This window comes from Dromiciops gliroides, chromosome 1 (assembly GCF_019393635.1).
Source record: "Dromiciops gliroides isolate mDroGli1 chromosome 1, mDroGli1.pri, whole genome shotgun sequence".
NCBI classification, from domain to species: domain Eukaryota; kingdom Metazoa; phylum Chordata; class Mammalia; order Microbiotheria; family Microbiotheriidae; genus Dromiciops; species Dromiciops gliroides.
The window spans coordinates 65,409,263-65,435,724 of NC_057861.1; the positions used below are offsets into that span (position 1 = coordinate 65,409,263).

Here is a 26,462-nt window from a genome sequence, read left to right on the forward strand (position 1 = left end):
TTCTGAAATCTGCTTGCTCATCATTTCTTATTGCACAATAGTATTCCATTACATTCATATACCATAATTTGTTTAGCCATTCCCCAATTGATTGATATCCCCTCAATTTCCTTTTTTTTTTTTTTTGCAGGGCAATGAGGGTTAAGTGACTTGCCCAAGGCCACACAGCTAGTAAGTGTCAAGTGTCTGGGGCCAGATTTGAACTCAGGTTTTCCTGAATCTAGGGCCGGTACTTTATCCACTTCGCCACTTAGCTGCCCCCTATCTCCTCAATTTCCAATATTTTGCCACAATGAAAAGAGCTGTTCAGCACTCTTTCTACTATGAGACACTTAGAGATCATCTGGGATGGAATAATCACACAGTCTGCTTTGAGAGGCTCTGGGGACTGATGTGGCCAAAGAGAATTGAGGGCAAATTTCCAGGATACCTCAGTTTTGCCCATTGAAACACAAAGCACCCCACCAACTCCTCTGACCAATTAGTAAGGGTCAAGGCTCCTTCCCTACCCCATCCCTGCAATGATAACAATAAAAGCTAACATTTATATAATGCTTACTATGTGGTAGGCACTGTGCTAAACACTTTTTAAAATTCTGAACTTAGGGGGAAGCTAGTTGGTGCAGTAGATAAAGCACCAGCCCTGGATTCAGGAGGACCTGAGTTTAAATCTGACCTCAGACACTTGACACCTACTAGCTGTGTGACCCTGGGCAAGTCACTTAACCCTCATTGCCCCACAAAAACAAAATAAAAATAATTAAATTCTGAACTTAAATAAAGCAAGCATTTTCATAACATAGCAGAATGGGGGTGGGAGGAGGAATGATTGTACACAAAACTGTAAATCTATTCTGTCTAACTTGTTATTCCTTTTAAATATATAATAAAGTTATCAATAATTATCTCATTTGAGCCTTGAAACAACTCTAGTAGGTAGGTATTATTATCATCCCCATTTTACAGATGAAGAAACTGAGACCGATCGAGATTAAGTAACTTGTCTGGGGTCACACAGCTAGTAAGTAGCTGAAGCCAGATTCCAGTTCAGGTCTTCCTGAGTCCAGGTGTAGCACTTCTAACCACCAACACAACAAATAACTGCCCTGAGAAAGGGCCCTTTTCCTTCCCCTTCACAACTTAGAAAGATTCCCCTCAAACCTGTTGCGCCTGACATCTCTATTCCTGATCCATCCCTTACCTCAATCTGCTCCGTGAAATCCCTTCACCAGCTCACACAACCTCAGAGCTTTGAGGGACCAGTAGAGGTCACTGAGCCCAGGCCCTGGCCTGAAGGGAAAGCTGACCGAAAACTCAATATGAACCAGCCAACAGTGTGATAGTGTGCCATAACCCGGGTCAGAGACGAGGGAGAGATAGCTGCTTCCCCAGCTGCTAAAGGAGGGCTATTTGCAACCCCCCAAACCAACTCTAACTTGGGCTGAATGAACTAATCTTAGGGTTCAGAAGGAGGGAGGTCAGAGTTCTGATGTTCTCTGCCCTCTCCAGGATACATCTGGGATACCATAATCAGTTATGGGGCCCGTTTGAGGAAAACCACTGACAACTGGAATGAGGTCATGGGAAGGCAATTTAAATGGGAGGGGACTGGAAACCAAGCTCTCCACAGTTGGTTGAAGGAACTGGGGTGTGTGGGGGTCGGTGCGGGGGGAGAGTGTTGGACCCCAGGGGTATACAATAATAATAATAGATTACATTTATATAGCATCTACAATGTACTGGGCACTTCACAATTGATTGCACATATATAACCTGCATTAGATTGCTTGCCATCTTGGGGGGAGGAGGGGAGGGAGGGAGGGAGAAACATTTGGAAACCCAAATCTTATGAAAATGAATGTTGGTGTCAGCTAGGTGGTGCAGTGGATAAAGCACCGGCCCTGGATTCAGGAGGACCTGAGTTCAAATCCGGCCTCAGACACTTGACACTTGACCCTGGGCAAATCACTTAACCCTCATTGCCTTGCAAAAACAAAACCAAAAAAAAAAAAAAGAATTTTGAAAACTATCTTTCCATGCAACTAGAAAAAATAATAAAATACTATTAAGTGGGGCAGCTAGGTGGCATAGCCGATAGAGCAGTGGCCCTGGAGTTAGGAGAACCTGAGTTCAGATGTGACCTCAGACACTTAACAATAGCTGTGTGACCCTGGGCAAGTCACTTAACCCCCAATTGCCTCTCCAAAAACAAACAAACAAAAACTACTATTAACTCATTTGATCCTTATAACAACCCTAGGAGGTAAATGTTATTATTATCCCCATTTCACAGATGAGGAAACTGAGTCAAACACAGATTAAGCGACTTGCCCAGGATCACACAGCTAGTGAGTATCCAAGGCAGGATTCGAACCCCAGTCTTCCCAACTCCAAGCCCAGTCCTCTATCTGAGGCACCACCTAGCTGCCTTTAAGCAGGACCTAGCTGGAAAAGCTTGGAGGCACAATGGATAGAGTGCCAAGCCAGGAAGGCCTGAGTTCAAATATGACCTCAGACACTTACTAGCTGTGTGACCCTGGGCAAGTCACTTAACCCTGTTTACTTTGATTTCCTCATCTGTCAAGTGAGCTGGAGAAGGAAATGGCAAAGCACTCAGGTCTCTTGGCCAAGAAAACCCCAAATGGGGTCAAAAGAGCAGAACACAACCAAATAACAACAAAGCTACCTAGGCTTCCACGTGAAATGGGAGAAGGCGGGGTTAGACTTCTTTAGCTTGGCCATAGAGGGCAGAGCTAGGAGCGACAGGGGAAGTCCCTGGGAAACAGATTTTGGCCCAATGTGAGGAAGATTTGGGCTCAATAGAAGCATTTTCTTTCTTAATCATAGAAGGGACCTCAGAGGTCATGTACTTCAACCTATAGTAAATAGGAATCCCCTCTAAAAGATCCCTGAGAAGTGGTCATTCAGACTCTACTTGAAAACCCTTGGAGATTGCTAGCTAATTCCACCTTTGGATAGCTCTATTGATTAAAGTTTTCCCATATAGCCATGTATTCATAATGGAAGAAATTGTTTTGTGAAGTTGAGAGCTCCCTGTCACTAGAAGGTATCCAAGTAGAGGCTGAATGACCTTTTCTCAGGGTTGCTGGAGAGAAAATTTGAGTAAATTGAGTTAGATGTCTTTTGCATGCTTTCTACCAATGGGAGCCATTTCCATAGTCCCATGCCTAGGTCCCATGTCTCCTTATTCAATGACCTCCTCTCTCTCACCAGAGGCCTAGAGTTCTCAGTTAATGCCCCAGATATTAAAAAACAGCAACCTGGAAAGGCCCTTCCTCATCTAACTGGTAACGCTACAGACCTCTCCTTTTTCTTCTCTCTAATCTATCCTTTCCATGCTGCCAGCATCATCTCTCCTGTCCATGGATCTGGTCATGTCACTCCTCTGCTCGAAAACCTTCAATGGCTCCCCATTCCCTACTTGGCATTCAAGGACCTCCAAAATTTGGCACCATTCTACCTTTTCAGCTTTACCTCATATTGTTTCCCTTCACATTCTCTATGCTTCAGATAAATTAAACTGGTCTTTTTCCTTTCACATATTTCCCCCAAGCATGACTGCGCTCTTCTACAACCAGGCCTGTGATTGGACCTCTCCACTATTCTCCAGATCTGGAATGCCCTGCCTCTCCCTCTTTACCTGGAGAATTCCTGTTTTCCTTTTCAAACTCAGATACTTCTTCCTTCAGTTTGTCCTCCCTTCTCCCCTCTCAGATTTCTCTTAATGCTTTGTTTTATATCTCTTTGATGAACTTCTTTTAGAAACTTTTTTTATTAACTTATCAACAAGCATTTCAATAGACAAAGAACAAGAAAAAGGATTCTATATGAAACTGTGAACTGTTTCTAGTTACTTTTTAAAGTTATATATCAAATTTAAATTATATCAATTTTTTAAAGTTATAAATCAAATTTAACAAGGTAGTAACAAAGTTACCCTGTTTATTTGTGTTCCCTTTTGAACTTTCATGTTGGTTTTTGGTTCACTTTTCAAGTAATATTGTATACCATAGTTAATTTCATCTTTATCTTCTCCCTCTGCTAGATTGTAAATTCCATGAGGGTAAGGCTAGTAGCTAGCACAGTACTCAGCACACAATATACTTAAGGGATATTTGCTGAATGAATTCCAAGTTTGGTGTTTCTCTTCACCAAAAATGTAGTTTGTCGTGATTTGACACGGGAAATGCTTATTGACTGACTAATTGATACCCTCCCTCCTCCTACCACCACACAGTTGGGGTGACCTGTGTTTGGATCCAGGCATAGTGCCCTTTGAATGATCCCTACAAGAGGAGGTGACACCTTTCCCTTGAAGGAATGTACTTGAAGTCACCCAGGAGCTGCAAGGCTCCCCTGATTACTCAATTCACCCCCATCAGGCATTGGAAATTACATGCAAATTACTCATGTAGACAAAGCCTATAGCCACCATCAAGCCAGGGGCCATGAATTTCATTCTCCTTCCTTACCTCCCAAGATAACAAAATGACTAAAACATACCCCCTGCCGCCAGGCACAGCTTTGATCCCCTGACCTCTTAGATAAGTGGATGCCTGAGTCTCAACCATGACTGGCCTCTGATGCCTGGACCGAGAGACAAGGAGACCTGGTTTTCAGGTCTGGCTCTGACACTCAACAGCATCATGAATGTGGCCAATGCATTTTCCTTTTCTGAGACTTAATTTCCTCCTCTGTAAAGTGAAAGTGATGATACTTTTTCTCTTACCTAATTCCTTTGGAGTAACATGATACTAATCCTCCCACACTCTTCTTTCATAAAGGATGTTTATGAGAGAAGTACTTTCTAAATCACCACAGAAAAGTATTAATAATAGCTGGCATTGGTTGGTGGTCATCCTTCATTTTGGAAGAGGACCAGTGACATCATGGGTGATCTCGACTTGTGCATGAATTGGATTGAAGTGAGGCAGAGTTGGGCAGTCGTCAGTCTCGTTCTGTCTTCCAGAGTCACTGAGGTCCAGTGGAAAGATAAAAGTCAAGATGACTGGTGATGACCTGGGATGTAGTCAATGACCTTGGCCTCTTTGAATGTCTGACCAAGTTCTAAGCACTCCATAGCACCAGCTAGAGTCACTTTTTTTGGTGATGCAATTGGGATTAAGTGACTCGTCCAGGGTCACACAGCTAGTAAGTGTCAAGTGTCTGAGGCTGGATTTGAACTCAGGTCCTTCTGACTCCAGGGGCAGTGTTCTATCCACTGCACCACCTAGCTGCCCCCTGCTACAGTCACTTTCATGGATATTAGAACAGATTGTTCTCGACCTCCCATTCCACCAAGGGATGTCTTCACATGCTTGGGGTATTCATCCCCCTGACTCAACAATGGGTTTGAGACCTGTCGGTTACCCTCAACTTGGTTTAGCCCATCTGTGGAGATGGTTTTATGGGAGTGTGGCCGTTGTGCATGCTATAGCTTCTTGGAGCCACAGGTGAGAGTTGAGGGGCAGGTGGACACCCCAAATGGATGAGCAGACCTGAAAAGGGCTCGACAAGCTCTCACACCAGAGTTGCCAGTCCTCCTGAACACTCCATATACACCAGCTAGCATTTATACGTCACTTTAAGGCTTACAGAGCATTTTATAAATATCATCTCATTTTAGTCTCACAACAATCCTAGGACATGGGTGCTATTATTATCCCCATTTTACAGATAAAGATATTGAGGCAAAAAAAAGAAGAAAAAAGATATTGAGGCAGACAGAAGTTAAGTGATTTGTCTATGGTCACACAGCTCATAAGTGTCTGGGGCTAGATTTGAATTCAGGTCTTCCTGACTAGCAGTGCATCTGCTTCACCACCACTTAGGCCTGATTATTACCATCACTATCTCTCCTCTGTCTCCTACTTGTCTAGAGGACCCTCTTGATCACCCAGCACCCATTAACCATACAGAATAATAACCGTACAGAATTAGTGAGAAAGCCCAAATAATCTACCCTGTTATATCCCTCCACCCAGACAGAGGACAACTGACCCAACTCCCTCTGACCCAGGCCCAGACCACCCATCCTACCTGACCCCCGCCTCAAAGAGAGGAAGAAAGGAAACCAATCTCAGGTTTGGCTAAGGTGGGTGAGGAGGAGGAAGAAAGATCAAGAGTCACAGGGTCCTCCCACCTTCAGATGCAGGGACTGCATGGACCTCAGTGTGTGAGGCAGGGGAAAAGGGGAAGGGCAGGCCCCAAGGAAGAAAGAGGAGATCTAGTTTCAGTCATAACTGACTACTTCCCTGTGTCTCTTGATATGAGCAATGCAAACGCCCCCATCCCGCAGAGTGCAGGCTTTCTTGTTTTTCAGTTGTTTTCAACTCTTCATGCTCTCATTTGGGGTTTTCTTGGCAGAGATGTGGTTTGCTATTTCCCTTCTTCAATTCATTTTACAGATGAAGCAACTGAGACAAACAGGGTTGTGACTTGCCCAGGGTCACACAGTTAGCAAGTGTCTGAGTCTGGATTTGATCTCAGGTCTTCCTGACTCCAGACCTGGCACTCCATCCACTGTACTCTCTAGCTTCCCAAGTGCAGGGCAGGGTTAAAGAATTTCAATATCTCTGAGTTTTGAGGAACTGAGACATCATTTAGTCCAACCTGGACCTGACTAAGCATCCCAGATCATGGCAGTTTCCTTTTGGTGAGGGATTCACTACCTTCCAAAGTAGCATGTTCTATATTTGGAGAGCTTGAATTATTGGGAAGTTGTCATTATGCTGAGCTGAAGCTATTCCCTTTCTGTAATCCGCCATATACCCATTAATGGGTCCTAGTTCTGTTCTTTGGGGGATCAAGTAAAACACCCCTTCCAAAAATGAAGCCTTTCAAAAATTTAATATAAATAATTTATTTGATATAAAATAATAGCTGGCACAGCACTTTAAGGTTTGCAAAGTACCTTATAATTATTTCACTTGATCCTCAAAATAATCCTGAGAAGTAGGTGCTATTATTACTCCCCACCCCATTTTACAGATGAGGAAACAGAGACAAACAGAAATGAAGTGACTTGCCCAGGGTAACATAACCAGTAGGGATTTGAGGCCAAATTTGAACTCAGGTCTTCCTGACTCCAAGCCTAGTGATCTATCCATTGGGCCACCTTAGCTGCTGGGAGGGGGAGGGGAGGGGGGAAGATCATCTGAAGATGACAGAGGTTGTATCCAGGATCTTATCTATGCTGTATCCCCTATAACCATTCTCTTTCTAAATCTTCTCTTGTACAGGAGAAACATAATTCATTCATCCATATAATTAGCATTTATTAAATATCTAGCAATCAACCAATGTCAACATTTTGCTGGCCTTTGGGGATACAAAGATAAAAGAGAAAACAGTTCCTGCCCTCAATGAGCTTACCATCTAATCAGCAAGGCACTGTGCTGACATTAGGGACATAAAGACAAACAAAACCCAGTTCCTGCTAAAATCCTGACCTAGGGTAGCAGCTCTGTGAGTGGAGAGAAGAAGATGGATGGGAGAGATGTTTGCAGAATTGACAGATCTTCAATCCAAAATAATAGCTAGAATTGATATAGTACCTACTATATGCCTGGCACCGGGCTAAGTGCTTTACAAATATTATCTCATTTGATCTTCACAATAATCCTGGTGAGTAGGTGCTGTTATTATCACAATTTTGCAGTTGAGGAAACTGAGGCAAATAGAAGTCAAGTGACTGACCCAAGGTCACACAGATAGTGTGTCCAAAGCATGATTTGAACTCAGGTCTTCCTGACTTCAGACCTAGCACTCTATCCACTCCACCAACTAGTATACCATGTGACATGACCTTCAGGCCCTTGTTCATCCTGGACTCCATTTTGGCACTGTGCTTCCTATAATTATAATATTTCAGGCTGCTAGGTACCTTAAAAACCATTGAGTCCCAGAGTTCCTAACCTGGGTTTTGTGAACTGTTTTTAAAAAATATTTGATTGCTGTGTTTCAGGATAATAGGATTTCTTTGTAATTGGATGTATTTTATGTATTTAAAACATAATTCTGAGAAGGGACCCAGAGACTCTGCCAGACTGTCAAAGGGTTCCATGATTTTAAAAGCCTCTGATCTGGCCTATCCTTTAAATTTTACATGTATCAGAGGGATGGCTGGGGAGGAGTGTGATCAAGAGGCATTCCAATACGCTTGAAAAAATTGCAGTGTGTGTGAAGCACGTTAACAGACAATGAGATGTAAGGGGTGCTCCCCTTTTACAGTCACACCACCCCATATGTGCCCAATTTTGTCTGATCTCAGTAGCTAAGCAGGCTCAGCCATGGTGAGTACTGGGCTATGTAGTATGTACTGTAGGCTTCTTGGGACTCCTGTCTCCTCATCCTTTCTCCTAAGCAATGGCATCTTGCAACAGACACACAAGGCATCTGGGTGATGGGGAGAAGAACAATATGTACAGAGATAAAGAAACAAAAAATATATACAAAGTAATTTCAAGGAATGGGGATGGGGTGGGAACTAACAGCTCTGGGGACCAGGAAAGGCCTTGTGTAGCTGGTCACACCTCAGTAGAGCCTAGAAGAAAGCTAAGGATTCTGATAGGAAGAGGTGAGAAAAGAGTGTGTGTCTGCTCTTCCCCTGATGCTCTGTGTATCTGTGGGAGAGTAAGCCCCAAGCTTATAGTTACTACTTGGTTACTACTGTTCATGCTATCTGAATAAAATGCCTTTGCCTTATGCTTCCTGGCTAACAAGAGTAAAGATAGATGAACTAATAGGAACTAGGGAGCTTTAGAATTTAAGAGTGGGGTAGTCATCCCTCTGGGGACTTGACCTTACAGTGCAAGTTGGTGGGTTATCCCACATCAGAAAACCAAGACCTAGAGAAGTTCAACGACACAAACCTAGCTCCTTTGAGTCCAAATCCAGGCCTCTTCTTGCCACACTTTGCTGACTGTCTAGGGGAGGTTTCACAAAGGAAGCGACCCTTGAGTTACACTTTGGATGGTGGGTGGGACCTGAAAGGCGAAGCGGGGATGATCCATTCAACGCAGTATCTGGGTCACTCCTTGGGAGGAAACAAACACCTCACAGAGGACTTTGGGCAGGATCCCAGCTGTTTTCCTAAAAACAACAGCTGCATCCTCCTCTGGTGAGAGGAACAAGAAAACCACATCTGGATCAGTCACTCTTTTCCCACCCATCCCCCCCCCACCGTCCTCACCAACCTGATATCCTGGAACCAGCTGCAGAATCAAAGGAAAGGAGTTTGAATAAATACGTAGCTGTTTACCCCCAAAGAATCCCTATGGAATGTCACCCTGATACTTGGCCCCACAGGACTGAGAGGACAAGGAGGGCCAGGACAGTGGTGATGGAGGCAGAGGATCCTGTGAACCTGATAATGAGATGATGGGGTTCAATCACCTGCTAGATCTGTTAGTTTTAAGGATGATGGAGTTCCAGGGGAAAAAAAGCCTGGAAAACTAAATACCAACCTGCAAGGACTCTTAGACATTACCTACTACTCCAAGAGTTATGGCTGGGAACGTTTTTGCCTGGGGCAAAAGCAGGGGTGTGTGTGTGTGTGTGTGTGTGTGTGTGTGTGTGTGTGTGACAGAGACAGAGACAGAGACAGAGATACAGGGAGAGAGAGATACAGGGAGAGAGAGACAGAGACAGAGAGAGAGAGAGAGACAGAGAGAGAGAGAGAGAGAGAGAGAAGGCCTTTTGATGCCTCTACCTTCAAAGGCTACCTATGCCAGCTAAGCCATTTTTTAGGTTTAAAGGTTGGGGCAACACTGGGACTTTGAGCAACAGACCCTATATTTCCCAAGCTCACTAAATCTAGTACAATTAATCAATCCATTTATTAAGCACCTATGATGGGCCAGATGAGGGGCAACTAGGTGGCACAGCAGATAGAGCACTGGCCCTGAAGTTTGGAGGACCTGAGTTCAAATTCACCTCAGACACTTACTAGTCATGTGACCCTGGGCAAGTCACTTTAAAAAACATTTGGGGCCATCTTCAGTCATCCTGATGTATATCTTGCCACTGGACCACATGGCTCTGGAGAAGAGAGTGAGGTTGGTGACCTTGCACAGCCCTCACTCATTTAAATCCAATTCACTGCAAGTTATGACATCACCTGGGCTCCATGGTCCTCTTCAAGAATGAAGGACAAATGGGGCAGCCAGGTGGCACAGTAGATAGAACACTGGCCCTGGAGTCAGGAGAGCCTGAGTTCAAATCCAGCCTCAGACAGTTACTAGCCATGTGACCCTGGGCAAGTCACTTAACCCCAATTGCTCCCCCACCCTCTCTCTCTCACACACACACACACACACACATACACATACAATAGTGGGGAAAAAATAGTGAGAATGAAGGGCAAACAACAACAACATTATGTGCCAGGCACTCAAAAATCTATCCCTCCCCTCAAGAAACTTTCATTCTATGATGGAGTGAACATGCACCTAGAGAGGTATAAACAAAATCCAGACAAGGTGATAAGGATGGGGAGGGCTCCTACAGATAGGAAAGGCTCCACATAGAAGAAATCTTGAAGGGGTATTCTAAGAGGCAGAGATGAAGAGGGAGTGCATTCTAGACATGATGTTGGGGGAAAGAGCCAACGCAAAGAAAAAGATGAGAGAAGGGGGCATCAGGTACCAGTTTGACCGACCATAGGGACCTCAAAGGGAAGTAATGTTTAATAAGACTGGAAAGATAGGTTGGAGACAGGCTGTAAAAGGGTTTTAAATGCCCAAGTGAAGAGGCTGTCGGTTTCCCATCAGTGAAATGAGGGGGGTGGACCAGATGGCCTCTGAACTCTCTTCCAGCTCTATATCTGTGATCCTAGAGGTCATAGGGAGCCACCTGAATTTATTGAGTAGGGGAATGACACGGTCAGATTCACACTTTAGGAAAATTACTCAGCTGTGTGGGCGATGGATTGGAGCAGAGAGTCCAGAACAACTTGAAACAGGAAGTCCATTCGAGAGGCTATTGGAGTTGTCTTTAGGTGAGGCCTGAGCTAGAGTGGTGGACTGGGGAAAGAGGATGGGAGATATGAGAGATATTCATTCATTCATTTCAGTCGTTTTCCTTTGTGATCCCACGAGGGGTTTTCTTGGCAAAGATACTGGAGTGGTTTTGCCATTTCCTTCTCTAGCTTATTTTACAGATGAGGAAACTGAGGCAAACAGGGTTGAGGGACTCTCCAGGGACTGGAGAGATGTGACTGCTGAATGGATGTAAGGAGGGAGGGAGAGTCTGGGATGATTCAAAGGTGTTGAACTGAGGTGACTTGGAAGGATGTCAGTAGAAATAGCTTCGAATTTGGAGTCAGAGGAATTGAGTCCAAATGCTGGTTCTGTCACTCACTGCCCTGTGACCCTCTGCAAGTGATTTCCTTTCCCGGGGCCTCAGTTTTCTCATCTGTGAAATGAGGAGGTTAGCTAGACAAGGTCATCTCTAAGGGTGTTTCCTGGTCTAAATCCTTTCATTACTATGACCTCAGAGGGCATCCAGTCCGACCTGTAGCTAAGCAGGAATTCCTTCTATAACAACCCCCAAATAGGTGATCCAGCATCCACTTTAAATGACGGGGAGCTCAGGATCTCTGGAGGCATGAGCCCTCCAGTTTTCCGCAGCTCTGATTGTTAGGATGTTTTCCCCTCGGTTGAGCAGAAATCTGTTTCTCTACAACTTCCATCCATCGTTCCTACCCATTTCCTGCTTTCTCTCCGGCCTCTTGGACCTTGGGGATCCGGGATCCGGGATGGGGACCGGGGGCGGGGGCTGACAGGGCTTGGATCGGTCCCTCCCAGCCACACACACAGACATACACACAAACACACCGACACACACGATCACACGCTCCCTCCCACCCCTCCCCGGCCCGCGTCCTGCTCGCCTTCCATTGGTCGCTTCGTAGGAAGCTCGGCCGGCCATTGGCCTGTCCCGCACTCTCGCCCCGCCCTCCTGGACTGGGAAACTTTGGCTTGAATTTTCTTCCCTCCTCTCCCCCTTCCTTCCCTTTGCCCCCTTGGCCTCGGCCTCCGGGATCCGGGCAGTGCAGTGCATGGGGCCCCGGGCCGGGCTGCAGGCGTCCGGCAGCCGCCGCACACGCTAGAGACACTAACCGGGCCAAGTGTCCCGCTGCCGGGCGCGCTCCCCTGCTGGCCCATCCCCGTCCCAGCTCCACGCGTGGGCGCCCACCCGGACCTGGGGCTTCGGGGCAGCGAGCGTCCCTCGCATTCCAGGCGAGCCTCGGCGGCGGCAGCGGCGACTCTCGGAGGGTCCGCGGAGCTCCGCGGAGGCGGATCTGTTGACAGGTGAGTTCCCCTGGGCCCCCGGCGCGGGAGGAGGTGGCGGCAGCGAGGACCCGCGGGCCCCCGGAGCCCACGGGCGGCGTGGGAGCAGGGGAGACAGCCGGGCAGCCCGGGGACACTCACGGACCGGGCAGCCTTGGCTGCAGCCCGCCCCAGTCCCGGCTTCCCTCTTTCCCTCGCTCCTCAATCTCCTGTCTCTAGTCTGTCTCCCTGCCTCCCTCAGTCTCCCCTCTGGGTCTCGCTCTCCATCCCTCCCACTTCCCTTCTCTCTCTCTCTCTCTCTCTCTCTCTCTCTCTCTCTCTCTCTCTCTCTCTCTCTCTCTCTCTCTCTCTCTCTCTCTCTCTCTCTCTCTCTCTCTCTCTCTCTCTCTCTCTCTCTCTCTCTCTCTCCCTCTCCCCCCCCCACCCCCCGCGCCACCCCGCATGTGTTTCAGTGCAAGTCTCTCCGTCTCCTGCTCCGTCTCTTTCTCTGCCTTCCTCCCCAGCCCCTTCTCTGTCTCGTGGTCGCCCGGGTTGGGAGGGAGAGGGGCTCTTGGCCTTTGACACGTCCTCTCTTTCTTTGATTTGCCGCTCAGCGTGTGCTTGCTCCTCTGGCTCTGTCCCTCGGACTCCTGACTCTTGGGTCTTTTACCCCAAATCCGGAAAGTCGGGGATTGGAGCTAGGGGATGGGGACTGGGTGGGTTGCCAAATTCTCTCCAGGTTGAGAATCTTCCACTGGGGCCGATACACCCCGCCCCCCAAGGTCTGGCCCTGACCCCGGCCCCCTAGGCCCTGGGAAAGCTCCCACACAGTCCCAGTTATCTCACTAGTTCTGCCCTCCTCCACCCTCCACCCCAGACACACCCTGAGGCCAACTTTTGGGCTGGTCCAAAAGAGACAACCTCTTCCCTCTGATTTGCTGATGACCCACCTGGTGCCCTCTTGCTGTGCCCTTGGGGGCAAAAAAAAAATCACGAATCAAGAACGTTAGAACTGGAAGAGACTTCAAACCCATTTAGTCCTTCCTTTTACAGATGAGGAAACTTCCCTCCATCTGAGGTATATGGGCAACTAATATGTAATTTACAGCCTTAGAGGATTCATTGCTTGGGGCACTAAGAGGTTAAAGTGTTACCGACAATCACACGTAGGGGTATGCATAACAAGGAGTCAGGAGGCAAACCATGGGCTTCCTGCTTCTGAGGCTGGCCTTCCACCCACTGCAGCCCAATCACTGCCTCTCATAATCCGCTATTGTATATAATAAATTTAGTAGAATCGCTGCACCAATGTGCAATGAGAGGTCTGATGGGAGGGGAGGGGGCACATTAGGTTATCACAGCATGGAGAATTGGGGAGGCTTCCTGGGCTTCATCATTTTGTAACGTGCACTTTACAGGATGGGCAGGCATGCCCCAGGTAAATGGGGGGGGGGGGCATTCCAGGTGCCGAGGCAGCTAAAGATCTTCAGGAAACTAAATAAAGTGGAGAGTGTGCCCTGGAAGGGAATAATAACAGGAAAGAAAATTGGAAAAGTTGAGGGGGGAGGCCAGATGATAGAAGGTAGTGAATGCCAGGCAGAGGAGATTGGCTTCACTTGGTTATTTGAGACTCTGAAGTTCTTTGAGCAGAGGAGGACCAGGAAAAATGTGGAAGAAAGTTTCATCTGGCAGACCCTTGAAGGATGGACTTCAGGGAGGAAAGTGTGGGGACAAGATCACCTACTAACAGGCTGGTGTAATAGTGAGGGCAGCTAGATGATGCAGTAGATTGAGCACCAGGCTTGGAGTCGAGAAGACTCATCTTCCTGAGTTCAGATCTGGCCTCAGATACTTGCTAGCTGTGTGACCCTGGGCAAGTCACTTAACCCCGTTTGCCTCCATATCATCATCTGTAAAATGAGCCAGAGGAGAAAATAGCAAACTGCTCTAGTATCTTTGCCAAGAAAACCCCAAAGGGGGTCACAAAGAATCATACACGACTGGAAAATGACCGAACCACAAGTAGCAGTTTATGTGGAGGTGCCAGGAGGTAATGAGGGCCTGTACCAGCTTATCAGCTATGGGAATACATGGGAAAACCAAGGCTATGGAGAGGTAGAGACTCCAGCTAGGTCTGGCAGAAACTGCTGTTGGAAGGCTAATGTACAAGGCTTCCCTGGGGGATTAGAATGGGGCGGGACTTGAGAGCAGACACACAGAATTTGGAGAGGCAGAGAGGAGGATGAAGAGGTAGAGAAGGGAAAATAAACATTTATATAGCACTGACTAAATGCTTTACAACAACCTCACAACTTTAAGACGTAGGTGCTATTATTCATGTTACACTTGGGGAAACTGAAACAAGCCACTCACCTAGGGTCACACAGCTAGAATGTGTCTGAGGGAGGACTTGAACTCAGATCTTCCTGACTCCGGGACCCAGGACAGCAAGGAATGTGAGCCAACATTTGAAGGGAGGGGGGGGGCAGAATTCAGAGAGTTCTGGAAGTTCTGGGGTAAAGGAAGCTGCTGCTGATAACCCAGCCAGAGCAAGGTCAAGGTGTCTTCCTAAGGTGAAACCTCTCCCAGGCCTTCCTTCCTTGGGCAGGTCTCAGTTGCTGCCTCCACATCTCAGATATTAAATGGGTCCAGGACCTAGCCATAGTAATTAGGGCCATTAGGGTGCTTTGAAGTGTCTTATAAAGTGGCTGAGGTAAAATGATATGATGCCAAGAGCTTTGATTTCCATGTCCTACCCCTGTCCTCCCAGGACAATCTCCCCCTGGTCCCCTTTCAGCCCGGGCCCACCCCACCCCCACTTCACCCTTATCATTGTGTCTTCCTAAGCCCAGTGACTGAGTGACTGAGCCGATGTTGCTGAGGCCTGCCTGTGCTCTGACTCACTTCCTGACTCGGCTCCTCCTTCTTGTCATCAGGGCCAGGTGTGAATCTGACCAACTTTCAAGCTGTTGCTTGCTGTGGGCAGAGCCTTGAGTAGGTGTCTTCACCTGACACTCCTCTGGGGCCCAGGGATGGGTGTAGTGCCTCAGCAAGGCCCAGATGGGTGAGCTCAGGAAACAGCCGGTGATTGAGGCATCTGCTTGACGAATAAGGCACTCACTCCCAGCACCCCCTAATATAGCCAAGGCAGTAGATCCCGTATTCCTGGGAATTCCCCTCTCTGAAGGAACCCAGCAGACTGAACAATGGTTTCTGAAATGTGCCTTCCTTCCTCCTTTTTTTCTTTCCCCCTCCCCACAAGCCCTGAGTTTCTTTATTTGATTCCTTTCAGCTATAGACTCATCGAAAGTCAGATCTGAAAAGACCCTTAGAACAGAGAATGTCAGAGCTGGGAGGGCCCATAGGACACGTCAGAGCTGGGAGCAACCTTAGAACATTGAGTGCCAAAGCTGGAAGGGGCCTGAGAACAGAGAATGTCAGAGCTGAGAGTGCCCTTAGAACATAGAATATCAGAGCTGGGAGGGTCCTTAGAACCCAGGATGTCAGAGCTGGGAGGGCTCTTAGAACAGAGAATGTCAGAGCTGGGACTTTACTTTAGAACATAGGATGTCAGAGCTGGGACGGTCCTTAGAACATAGGATGTCAGAACTGGGAGGGTCCTTAGAACATAGGAAGTCTGAGCTGGGAGGACTCTTAGAACATAGGATGTCAGAGCTGGGAGGGCCTTTAGAACACAGAGTGTCAGAGCTGGGAGGGTCCTTAAAACACAGGATGTCAGAGCTGGGAGGGCTCTTAGAACAGAGAATGTCAGAGCTGGGAGGGTCCTTAGAACATAGGAAGTCTGAGTTGGGAAGACTCTTAGAACATAGGATGTCAGAGCTGGGAGGGTCCTTAGAACATAGAATGTCAGAATTCAGCCCTTAAAGCTAAGTGACATTTAGTCTTTCATTTTACATATGGAGAAACTGAGGTCCATAAAGATGAAATAACCTGCCCAAGATCACATGGGGGAAATCATTGAACAAACAGGATTAGGCCCATGTTCTGGGCTTCTGGCCCTGACAGTGCTGTATGCTTTGTGAGAAGGAAGAGGCGGGGGGCGCCCCCAATCCAGGCTCATAAATGGAGCAGGAAGAGCTCGATTTGTCCCTGAGCCATTCATGCTTCAGTCTGCCCTTCTCCATCACTCAGGCAGCCCTCATTTTCAAGGGGAGAGAGGAGAGGCACAACAGGAAAGCACCCCTTTTCCTTGGCAGGGTGTCTAAGAGGGCTGGGACATCCTTTCCAATATTCCTCCTGGAGGAAGTCCCAAGCCCACACTCAGGTCCCTCTCCCTCCCTTTAGACCTTCTCTAAGGTACATTCTCCCCTTAGAGACTCCCAATATCCTGGAGAAGTCATGGCCCCACTGGACACATGAAGAAACTGAATCCCCGAGAGGAGACCTGCCCACACAGAGTGAGTGGCAGGGTTGGAGTTAGAAGCTGTGTGTGCTGGCTCCCATCCCGGGCTCTCCTCATTCTGCCTCGCTGACCACTGGGCCTTGAGAAGCACATTCCTTGGATCCAGGGGGGCCAGTGGAAACATGAGCTGGGGAGCCACAGCTCTGAAGGCAAACTAACTGCCCCCCCTAGCCTGCCGGCCAAGGTGTTGTCAACCCTGGGGCTTTAAAAAAGTGAAAAGGGAGACCCTGCTGACTTGCATCTCCTGGGCAGCCAATGAACAAACAAGTAATGCCCTGACACGTTGGGGAGCAGCTGGGAGATGTTGGAGGAGGGGCCAGCAAAGGTGTAACCGGGCCCCTGCCCGCCGTGCCCATGGCAACCACGAAGAACAAATACCTGTTGCCTGGACAGGAGCGCCAGGAGTCATCCAAACATTGGGGCTGTTTCCCGATTGCCCCCCTGACTAGAGCCCCTCTCTTCCCTGAGCCCCCCAATACTTGCTGTCCCCTCAGGGTTTGGGGACTGGAGCATTCCTCAGATGAGTGTTGACCTGTTTTGGGTGAGTGTGGAAGAGGGTTGGGTGTGTGGGGGCTGTGAGGTGGGAGAGGCAGTGATGGAGCAGAAGGGACCCTGGGCTGGGAGTCAGAGCACCTGACCTGCTCCTGGCTCTGCTCCAGTTTGCTATACGTGATCTGGGCCTCTGTTTCCCTATCTGTAAGATGAGGGGTTTTGATTAGCCCAGGGCTTCTTAGTTTTTTTTTTTTTGTGACATAAGATCCCCCTTTGGCCCTCAGTCTGGGGAAGTTTATGGACCCCTTCTCAGAATCATGTTTTTAAATGTATAAGAATGAATATATAGGATTACAAAGGAAACCTAGTCTATTCAAATAGTTATCAAAATATTTTTAAAAACAAGTTTACAACCACCCCCTCTTAAGGATTCCTGGTCATTTGGTGGTCTGTAGAGGCCCTTCCAGCTCTGGTGGTCTCTGTTCTATACCATTTTACAGAGGGGTAAACTGAGGCACAGAAAGAGGGGAGTAACTTTTCCAAAGTTACCCATTAAAGAAATGCCAGAGCCAGGATTAGAACCAGGACTTCCTGACGTCTAAGCCTGGGAATGCCTTCCCCGTGTACTCTGGAGCACCTGGGTCTTTGGTGGGATGCATGCTTGGGCCCGATACTTCTCCGGTCTTCTGACTGAAGTGTTCTTACCCCACTGCCCTGGTGGATTTTCATTTACTTTTCCCACTGGGTAAAAATGGTTTGGTAATAAGGGAGAATGTATAGAAATGACTGCAGGGATTCTCCCTGGAAACAAATATATTTCAGATGAAAAGAGATTCTTGGTATGTTTTGTAAGAAATTCCCATCCTGGGGTCCCCCTGTGGGCGAGTATGGGAGTGAGAGCCCTGACCCAAAGCCTAAAGAATAAAATGGATAGAAGGGAGGGGGACAAACTGATCCCTTAGGCTGCTAGTGGGTGAGCTGAATGCTTCATAAGTGTTTGAATGGAAGAAGAGCCAGGCATTTATTAAGCACCTACTATGTGCCAGGAACTATGCTATAAGTACCTTACGAATTGTTGTTTAGTTGTTTTCAGTTGTGTCCACTCTTTGTGACCCCATTTGGGGTTTTCTTGACAAAGACAGTGGTGTGTGTTGCCATTTCCTTCCTACAGATGAGGAAACTGAGGTAAACAGGGTGAAGTTACTTGCCCAGGATCATACAACTAGTAAGCATTTGGGGTCAAATTTGAACTCAGATCTTCCCGACTCTATCTACTGAATCACCTAGGGTCCTTAAGCTAGTATTCATTATTATGAAAGTTTCCTAGTTTCTTTGGCCGGAAACAAGCCAATCAATAGACTCAAAGGAGGGACCTTGGAGTTTGGGGGAGGGGAGAGGGGGGAAAGAGAATAACCTGCCTTAGGCCATAGCTGGTAAGTGGATAAGTATTGAGGCCAGGATTTGTACCCAGGTCTTCAGACTCTAAGTCCAGCACCCTACTTTACTCCACAATGGGGTATTGGTGGGCAAATAAGACATGCATGAGCCATTACAAGAGCAGAGCAGAGTCTGGCAGGGGTGTGCTAGTAAATGTTTAACAAGCAGATCTGGGCAAGGAGGGATGGAGGAGGGGTTGCCCATGACATACAGTTTAATCTTCATTATTAACATTTTCTCCCTCACTTTCTTATGTATGGACAGTCAACAAAACAATAAACTCTGATTTGTTGCATTTCACTGATTTCTGAGGAGTAAATAAATGCTCACACTAAAAATTTAACTATCGACTCCAACTCAGCCCTAGAATTCTTCCCATTGGTCAGTCGGTGTTCTTGCCCCAGGACTGGGAGGAAGAAGAGGCAGAGATCCCTTTCAGCCTTCTCTGTACCTCTGATGAGCTTGGGAATTAGAGGGGGGAGGCCTACACCTGGTAATCAAACCCTACCATGGTGAGATACACCCTCCCCTTAGTGTGGTATAGTGGAAAGGCCGGCAGACTTAAGAAGGAAGGAACCACAGTCCCTTCTCTAGTTGCTGTGTGACCTTGGACAGATTGCTTCCTCTCTGATCCTCAGACTCCCAATCTATAAAAATGAGAAGGTTGGTCTGGACAGGATCCTCAACAATAAAAGTTTTCATTTCGATGGTGCTTCCATCCATCATCTCATTTGATCCTTGGATCAACCCTGTTGGGTTTTTTTGTTTGTTTGTTTTACTAGATCTGTACCACTAGATTTTTTTTTTTACTAGATCATTGGTTAGAAAAGAAATTCCCAGTGAAGAAATTCTCTCTGCCAGTGCAGGTTGGCATCTGCTCTGCAATGAAGTCTTCGAGAATTGTCTGAGGAACTGAGGGCTGCCGTTATTATCCCCATTTTGCAGATGAGAAAACTGAGGCTTAGAACAATCAAGCAACCTGCCCGATACCCCACAGCCAGTGAGTGTCTGAGGTGGGATCTGAACCCCAGTTGTCCTGATTCACAACAGCCTTTCAAGCTCTGCCGCTCTGTGATAGTATAAGTCCTGCTCTGGTATTGGAAAGGAGTGTCTGACTAAAAATTCGATAGGATTCTGTAAACCTAGAACACCCAGAACTCTTAGCATTGGGGGAAGACAAAGGTTGGCATGAAATAATTGGACTTTAAGCGGCCTATAAGTGAATAGGGGGATGTTCGAGGAATATGAGGAAGTAAGATCACTGGGGGCAAATGAATTTTACCCGACCAGGGTTGAAGGAAGAGAAAATCACTGTCAGCTGAGAGAACCCAGGAAGTCTTCATAGAGGAGAGGGCACCAGAACTGGGCCTTGAAGGAAGGGAAATGCACCAATGAGCAGAGAGGAGGACGTGGAAATGTGGCCTGCACAGATGCAGAGAGTCACCCGGTTGAGGACAGTTTGACTCTGGGCCTCAGACCAGGCAGTAAGGCTGGGGGTAGGGGAGACAGGGGTGGAGGAGACAGCCCAAGTCCTAGGCTAGCTGAATGGGAATGGGATGGGCAGAGTTGCCCAGACACTCCAGGGATGCCTTGGGCCCCTCGAGGGAGGGACAAGCCTAGTCCTGATCTGTTGGCCTTTCTGGTATCTCTCGTTGCCAAACCTCACCTGCTTGTGTTGAAAGAAAAGGAAAAAGAAGCCAGGGGCCTAGTCGACCTGGCAAGAGGTCCTGGAGGTGGCCTTTGGTGCTTGGAGGCCACAGTATTTGGGATAGGGGGGCAGCAGAGTGAATCTGATTGGCGGTGGTCAGAGAGTGGCCTAGCAGTGCCCTCTCTTCGGGCCTCCCCCAACCTGCTGCATTGGCTCATTAATTATTTAAGGTCTTTGGATTACGGTGTGAAATATTTATTAAATGGGGGAACAGGCTACCTGCCCCTCTGAGGGGCAGGACAGAGAGCATCCCTTCTTTGGCCCCATGGGTGGACACCTGTGTACTAGTCCTGGCTCTCCCACCAATTTGTGGCATGAACCTGGTCAAGTCATCTCCTTTTCTAGGCCTCAGTTTCCCTATCTGCAAAATGAAGTGGTTGAACAAGATGAACATAATGGAAATAGTTTGGGGCTTGGCAGCAGGAATCTTGAGCTCCAAATTTCCGAGACTTAACTGGCTGGGAAGTTCTCACGGATGTCACCTCATTTCTGTGAGCCTCAGTTTCCTCATCTGCAAAATGGGAATAATCATGCTTGCAACTGTCTCCTTTACTGGAGTTTGTGAGGAAAGTGTATTTTAATACTATAGAAATGTGAGTTATTATTATTATCCAACAGAGTCCTACTCCAAGTCTCCTCCTCCCTTAGCTCTTGAAAGCTGTGTCAGATAAGCTCAGGTCCTGTAACTCCCACCACGATGGAGAGGCTTCCTACCTTTCCATGGCCCGTGGACCTGTCATTTGAGGATAAGCCTGGCTAAGTGCAAAGAGGCTCACCCAAAGACTTGCTGCAAGGTGACAGATATTATGACCTTAGTCACTCTTTTTTTGTTTTGTTTTGTTTTGGGTTTTTTTGGTTAGGCAATTGGGGTTAAGTGACTTGCCCAGGGTCACACAGCCAGTAAGTGTTAAGTGTCTGAGGCAGGATTTGAACTCAGGTACTCCTGACTCCAGAGCCGGTGCTCTATCCACTGTGCCATCTAGCTGCCCCAACCTTAGTCACTCTTATGAAGCAGACAGCTAGGTGGCGCAGTGGATAAGAGCGGTGGGCTTGGAATCAGGAGTTCAAATCTGGCCTCAGACACTTACTAGCTGTGTGACCCTGGGCAAGTCACTTAACCCTGTTTGTCTCACTTTCCTCACCTGTAAAATGAGCTGGAGAAGGAAAGGGCAAACCTCTCCAGTATCTTTGCCAAGAAAACCCCAAATGGAATCATGAAGAGTCTGACACGACTGAAGAACACTCTCATGAGCATTAGCAAAAAAGCAAATCTTGAATCCTTGAAGCAGTTAGTTCTATGATGATTCAGACTCTGTTGTGAACCTGCTTTCCAATACTACTTACTACTTACTACCACTACTCCTACTCCTACTCCTACTACTAAATTATCATTGATAATCAATTATAATAATAACTGGCAATTTCATAGTGCTTTAAAATCTGCAGAGTGTGGGGGCAGCTAGGTGGTGCAGTGGATAGAGCACCGGCCCTGGATTCAGTAGGACCTGAATTCAAATCCGGCCTCAGACACTTGACACTTACTAGCTGTATGACCCTGGGCAAGTCACTTAACCCCAATTGCCCCACCAAAAAAACCCCAAAAACAAATCAAATCAAATCTGCAGAGTGATTTACATACATCATTTCATTTGAGCCTCACAAACTACCACATAAGGTAGAGACTGTAGGATTTATCATTCCCATTTTACAGATGAGGAAACTTGGGTCTAAGTAACTTGTTCATTGCCACACAGCTAGTGTCAGAGGCTAGATTCCAAGCCAGGTCTTGAGGCTAACTAAAGCCCACTACCCTATTCACTATACCACACTTCCCCCTCCCCTCTATTCTTCTCTTCACCATCTTAGTCATCTTCCTGGATATTCTTTCACTTAATAGTTTTGGGGGGTTTTTTTACCCCTTAAGATATGTCCACCTTAAACTGAATCCAACCCTCCAAATGTGGTCTGTGACTGGGGTACACAGGATGTCTTCCCCATTATTAGATGCCATATCTTTCTTTCTTTCTTTCTTTCTTTCTTTCTTTCTTTCTTTCTTTCTTTCTTTCTTTCTTTCTTTCTTTCTTTCTTTCTTTCTTTCTTTCTTTCTTTCTTTCTTTCTTTCTTTCTTTCTTTTTGCTGAGGCAATTGGGGTTAAGTGACTTGCCCGGGGTCATACAGCTAGTAACTGTTGAGTGTCTGAGGCCGGATTTGAACTCAGGTCTCCCTGAATCCAGGGCTGGTGCTCTATCCACTGTGCCACCTAGCTGCCCCTGCCATGCCTTTCTCAATGCTGTCCAGAATGACATTAGGTTTTTTGACTGCTATATCAACTAATAGATTGAGCTTGCTTTCCACTAAAAGCCCCAGAACCTTTTTTTGGCCATTATCTACCTTACCAGATGTGTGTTGTTGAGTGAGTTCTTTCACAAGGAATTCAAGTTGTTGGTCACCCAAAAAATAATGGAGAGTAGCATGGAGGGCACAAGGCTGGAGCCTCCAATCCCTAATCCTTGACATATAGAAGTCATAGCAGTAGAGCCCCTTCCAGCACTAATGTTTTATGTTCTAAGAGTGGGAGCTCCCTGAGGCCAGGAATTCTGTGTTATTCTCCCTGGTCTCCCTCACAGCATAGACACACAAACCCAAGAGGCCAGGCACACTCAAAGTAAGTAGGTTTTAGGAAGGAAGGAAGAAAGGGAGGGAGGGAGGGAGGAAGAAAGAGAGGGAGGGAGGGAGGGAGAGAGGGAAGGAGAGAGGGAGGAGGAAGGAAAGAAAGGAAGATGGGAAGAAGGAAGAAAGAATGAAAGAAGGAAGGAAGGAGGAAAGAGAAGGCTTTCTTCATCAGATGAAAGCTGCCCTTATACTGAATGCTGGGAATACTAGGGTTCAGAGCAGGGCACTTAAGCAATACAGGCATACCTCAGGGATATTTTGGGTTCAGTTCCAGACCACTGAAATAAAATGAAAATCACAATAAAGAGAGTCACACAGATTTTTTTTTGGTTTCCTAGTGCATATAAAAGCTATGTTTACACTATACTGTAGTCTAGTGTGCAATAGTCTAAAAAAACTCCAATGTACACACCTTAATTAAAAATACTTTGTTGCTAAAAAAAAAATGTCATCTAAGCCTTCAGCAAGAACTCTGTGCTGGAAAAGGGTCTTGCCTTGATCAGTTGGTGGCTGCTAAAGGTTGGATCGGCTGCAGCCATTTCTTAAAATAAGCCAATGATGAAATATGCCTCATCGATCGACTCTTCCTTTCACTTGAACACTTAAAGACTATTGTAGGGGGTATTAATTAGCCTAATTTCAATATCATTGTGTCTCAGGGAATAGGGAGGTGCAAGGAGAGGGAGAGAGAACAGCTGGCTGGTGGAACAGTCGGAAAGCACACAACGTTTATCAATCACGTTTACTGTCTTTTCTGGGCATGGTTCATGGCCCCCTGGAACAATTACAAAAATAATATCAAAGATCCCTGATGACAGATCACAGAACAGATATAATAATAATGAAAAAGTTTGAAATGTTGTGAGAATTACCAAAATGGCACACAGAAACATTATGGGAAAATGGCACTGATAAGCTTGCTTGACACAGGGTTACCACAAACCTTCAATTAAAAAAAAAAATGCCCTATCTGTAAAGCACAATACAATGAGGTATGTCTCTATAAGCTGAAGGTTGGTGCCCCAGGATGAATTCAGGTTCTGTTTCTCTCAAAGAGTTTTCAGGAGAAGAGCTCTTGGCATGGTCATCTGGAACCCCCAGGTGCCAGGACCAGTCAGATCCCTGATTTGATGCAGGATCAGGACAGTGGTCAGTACAGAGATTGTGGGTAGTTCCATGGAATTGGAGAAGGCACACATAATTTACCTCAAGTCCCTTGATCAAAGCTGACCTCAGTCTCAGGGATCAAGTCAAATGAAGGGACATTGGTTGCGTGTTCACAGTCCTAGGGGAAAGTCCAGAGGCCCAGCTGGCCCAGATTGGATTGTAGCCCAAAGTGCAGGACTGGCTTAAGCGAGTCCATCCAGAGGCCTTCGTCCATTATAAGGTGAGAATGGTGACTAAAGGAATAGATCTGGTGGTGGGTTCAGAAGCCCAGGTCAAGGCAGGAGCAAAGCCTGAAAAGGATAGGTCATAGTGTCCAGATTCCCTGGTCAGTACCAGAATCAGCATCTGGAGGTCAGGTCAGGAGTGAAGCCCATGAGACTAAGTTTGGGTTGAGATTTAGATGCTAAGTCAGGCAGGGAAATGGCCAAAGAAGAGAGGCAATGGGAGCAGCTAGGTGGCACAGTGGATAAAGCACTGGCCCTGGATTCAGGAGGACCTGAGTTCAAATTCGGCCTCAGACACTTGACACTTACTAGCTATGTGGCCCTGGGCAAGTCACTTAACCCTCATTGCCTGCAAAACAAAAACAAAAACAAAAGAATAGAAGCAATGTCTGTCCATGTACAATACACCAAGGACTCCAGGCATAGTGTGTAGAACATAATCTGCTGTATGTAGGACTGGAAAAAACTTCAACGGCTATCTAGTTCAACCATCTCATTTTACACATGAGGAAACTGAGGCCCAGGAAGTTTAATCTTGTTTGCCCTGCTTTATCTGCATATGAGCTGTTCCCCAAGTCATGATAGTGGTGTGGCAAAAGAGGACACAACACTGGGGAAGCCTCCCCCTGCCCAGTCCTGCCACACTCTTTGCCATGGGAGGAACATTGTTTGGTCCAGTTGTAGTTATCAGCCTGATCAACCTAACCTTTGAACTTGGCTGGAACCCTTCATTAGCTTAGCACCTCCTCCACCAATGAGCTTGACCAACCAACGAGCAAGGGGAAATTGGCTGCTGGGGTATTTGTTGCTAAGAAGGAAATAGAGATGTGGGATGTGATGCGATGTGAGTGTCTGGTCATGGGCCAGGGACCCAAGCTTGAAATCCACATCCTTTGTCCGTTGGTGGATTCTAGTAGAAGGAGGTGATCTCCCACCCTAAGTGGGGGTACAGGCTTGGAGCTGAATCTCCAGCAGGTGGCAACGGATGGCAATGAACCTCCATCCTCTCTCCCTTGGTCCCCCAGTGGCCAAGGTCATTGGTGAGATGGGTGACTGTGTTTGAGGTCCAGTCTGGGGTCAGGTCCATGAGAGTCAGGGTTGGGTACAGGGAGAGATCAGCCTGGGCTACTCCCAGTCCTGACCTTCCCTGAAACTTGGCTGACCTGTGTGGGTGTTGGCAGAGGAAGGTGGCCCTGGTCTATGCCCCCGAGTCTTGTGCATGAGCTGTGCCTCCTGTTGTAGGCTATTCCTCCGAGGTTTAGAAACCTAGGCAGCAGACTGGAACAGGAAGGAAGCTGCTGGTTTATTCTGGTCTCTTGCTTGGCTCCCCAGGGACCAGAAACATCTCCGCTCCTTGATAAGGAGTTTCTGGATAGAACAATGGGATGGGGAATGGGGGGAGGGCGGGGGGAGGAGAGGGGAGATCACAGGATTTAGAACTAGAAGTTTGAACCATTTTACAGATGTGAAAACTGGGGCTCAGGGAAGAAGAGTCATCTGGCTGCTTCTCTGAGGCCACATCCAGTACCATTTCAATTCAACCACAGGGGCTACAAGAAGCAAAGTTGATGAGAATGCTGAACCTACTCCCTGGGGCCCTCCTTGAACCCTGCCCAGTGTGTCATCCCAGAGGGCTGGGCTTGGGGGCAGGAAGGTTGAGCTGGGTAAGGAGACAAAAGCTGTGTGGATTAAGAAAGGCCCATAGGACAATGGCTACTGTGGCCACTCATGTATCTTTTGTTTCCTTACAACCTGAACTGGATCAACAGGAGGCCAGTGGGGTGGGGAGGTGCCTTGGTAGCAAAAGAAGCCCACCTAGGCCTTGGGCCAAAACAGCAAGTGCGCTTCCATCCATTTCACCAGTATTTATTAAAGTGCCTACTATGCACTCTAGACACTGGCGTTGCAGAGGCAAAAATGGAACACTTCCTTCCCTCTAGTTGCTTATACTCTTACTGTGTGTGGGGTAGATCACACCTCAGCCCTGCCCCTCGATGCTTTGCCCAGCTCTAGACCCCAGGTTCTTAATAATAATGGCTATCGGG

At 47.2% G+C, this 26,462-nt stretch overlaps 1 protein-coding gene across 3 annotated transcripts in view; it reads left to right on the plus strand.

Annotated features, from left to right (window-relative positions):
- The first annotated feature begins 12,050 nt into the window (after positions 1-12,050).
- The window catches only part of TNFAIP8L1 (TNF alpha induced protein 8 like 1), a 32,705-nt gene continuing 18,293 nt past the window's right edge, over positions 12,051-26,462 (plus strand). The window contains exons 1-2 of one of the 3 annotated variants that reach the window (XM_043976894.1): positions 12,200-12,335; positions 16,628-17,257. The gene's annotated coding sequence lies outside the window, so the exon portion shown is untranslated. Of the gene's footprint in view, positions 12,336-16,627; positions 17,258-26,462 lie in introns of all 3 variants that reach the window. The other 2 variants (XM_043976896.1, XM_043976893.1) reach the window with 2 other exon arrangements.